Below are 2,848 nucleotides of genomic sequence, written 5' to 3' on the forward strand. Positions count from 1 at the left end.
TTGAACCGTGGTCCCTGTGCTTTGTTTAGCTTAGCTTGTTCTAAGTAGATGCTTTAGACCACTGAGCCATCTCACCAGCCCTGTATTAAAAATTAATAAAAAGACTCCCATAACAGGAGCAGTAAAATTAAGAAAAAAAAAGATGTGGCATGCCTTTCTTTTGTAGGGTTAGATGGGTGCAGATGTTAGCTGTGTCTCTGTCGCAGTATGAACATCCCTGGCAAAGCAAGCCCTTGAGCTCTCCTCCTGCCCATCTCTGCAACAACCCTGGTTTGTCCCTGTCCATGTGTTCTTGAATTGCCTACTCTTTTTACAGGCTCCTTTAGGCAGAATCAGGTTTCCTTGGTTACTCCCTGTTGCAGTTTGGGTTTGGATGAGCTGTAAATCTTCACGCCGCCCTAGGTGGGGCTGTTCAGAGGTGGCTGACTCTAGAGTGTGTGATGCTGGGGTGGAGGGGGTGTGATTACTAAACTAGGCCACCGATTGGCTTGGCGCTGCCCTAACCCTGGCACCCTACATAGAATATAAAAAGAGGCAGAAAGAAGCCACTGAGGTTACTTGTTGGGTCTCTTGCTTGCCTTTGCTTTGCTACCTTCTGCCCACCATGAACTGCTTCTCCTCTGCCGTGCCCCGCTGCCATGCCAGCCTGCCTTAGAGCCAGCCACCTGTGAACCGAAACCTCTGCACACTGTGAGCCAAACGAAGTTGTCCTCTTTAAACTTCGGGTGTCCTTGTCTCAGCAAGGAATAAAAGTACCTATCACGCTGTCACGCAGTGCTGGGCAAACTGTACTTGTTGAATGAAAAACGATGTGTCAGTGTCTTGCCACCTTGTGTCGATTCCACCCTATAACCAGCTATTGTCCTCTTGATTGATTTTCTCAACGTTCCTTTAGGAACACAACCATGTCTTCTGTTTCTCAGGCAACTCCGTATTTCAGACCTTTTCTGCACTACCCTGTAAGTTTTGAGACAGACTCTTTATGGAGTTTAGGCTGCCCTTGAATCTGCTATGTAGCCCGGGCTGGCCTCCAGCCCAAGGCAATCTTCCTGCCTCAGCCCCCTCAAGTGCTTGCGTCACCACAGTTTCCAAGTCTTCTTCTCTCCAGGCTCTGACTCAAACGCTATCTTTTCCCTAAGAACTTTTCTCTCAATTTTATGTTTGGAAAGAAAAATCAAAGATCACCTTGACCAATGGTGTAATTTTCTACTCTCCGAACTATTTTGGGCAAATGGCTGTCTAGCTATACTTGAATTCCTCTGGTGACCAGGGACTCACTACCTCCAGAAGCAGCCCATTTCTTCTCTGGATAGCTCTTCTCAACTCTCCAGGAAAGCTAAAATTCCACCTCTCCTTCCTGAGTACAAAATTAGCATGTCCCTTTGTCATGAAGATGATGTCACCTGAAATTCCTTTCCTTTTTTTTTTTTTTTTTTTTTTTTGCGGTACCAGGTATTGAACTCAGGACCCTGCGCTTGTCAGGCAAGTGCTTATTCTACTGAGCTATCTCCCCGGCCCTCCTTTCGTTTTCTAAACAAATCTGATATGGTGTGGTTCAAACTTCCTTCTCTCATGTACTCTTCCTTCTTTGCTCCTTGGTCTTTCAAAAAGTAAAGTTACTAATTAAAAGCTATGAAGATAATGTTTCAAATTAGTTTGGCTGGGTTCCAACTGGGCAGCAGTGGCACCCACTGCATTTTGTCGGTTCCGGTACTGTAGTTGGTTTCGTTGTCAGTAAATCATCATTTTCATTTATTTATGTATTTATTTTAATATTGTACCTGCTATCAGAATAAACCCACTGTACCTTTCTTTTTGAAAAACCAGCATTATTGCCAAAATGCCAAGTGATTATTCTTGTACTCCAGGATTTTATTACTTGGTTTTAATAATTATAACCACTTAATTTCACATTGTTACAGTTAGTCCATCTAGCCCGGCTCTGTAAGAGCAATTTGAATTTTTCTCTTATGATCTTATATATTTGAAATTTTTTTAGTTTTTGTGCCACCCACAATTTTTTTTCATAACTTCACTGAGATATAATTGGCATATAAAATTATAAGTATTTAAGGTTACAACCTAATGTTTTCCTATACATTCACATGTACAAGCTTAATGGTGGGTGTTCTATGCCTTAATATAGAATCTTTGATGCAAACATGAACTGGAACAGGATTATCTGTTCTATAAGAGGAAGCCTAGTATATAGTGATAGATTTGTTTATTCAAGGAGTTTAGAAATACACTCTTAGAGTTTTAGGGAGAATCATAGAAAATTAAGAACTTGGAACTATACCTGATGTGGGTGGGTGCTTAATAAATATAATCAATAAGATTCACCCTTCCTCTGTGTGCTAGGAATTATTATGTATAAGACTTTTGCAGATATTTTCTTCTTTAAAAATTCCACTACATGGACTGGTGAGATGGCTCAGTGGTCTAAAGCACCTACTTAGAACAAGCTTAGCAAAGCACAGGGACCGCGGTCAATTCCCCAGCACCACATGCCAGCCAGCCCTGCCCCCTGGTGGGCTGAGCTGGCCACACACACACACACACACACACACACACACACACTCACACTCATAAATAAATTAAAAAAAAATTCCACTACAAGGGCTAGGGAGATAGCTTAGCAGGCATAAATGTCTGCCTCATAATTGCAAGGTCCCGAGTTTGAGCCCCAGTACCATGAGTGGGGAGAAGAGTTCCATTATATTTAGTTGAATTTCTGGTCCACTTAAAAAAAAAAATTCAGATTGTAGCTTATTGATTATTCTAAGAGACTATTCTCACTCTTTCAAAAGTACTTGTTTTCAATGTCTTTCACATCGCTTCCTTGGTC

The sequence above is a fragment of the Octodon degus genome, unplaced genomic scaffold, assembly GCF_000260255.1.
Source record: "Octodon degus isolate 3935 unplaced genomic scaffold, OctDeg1.0 scaffold00036, whole genome shotgun sequence".
Taxonomy (NCBI): Eukaryota; Metazoa; Chordata; class Mammalia; order Rodentia; family Octodontidae; genus Octodon; species Octodon degus.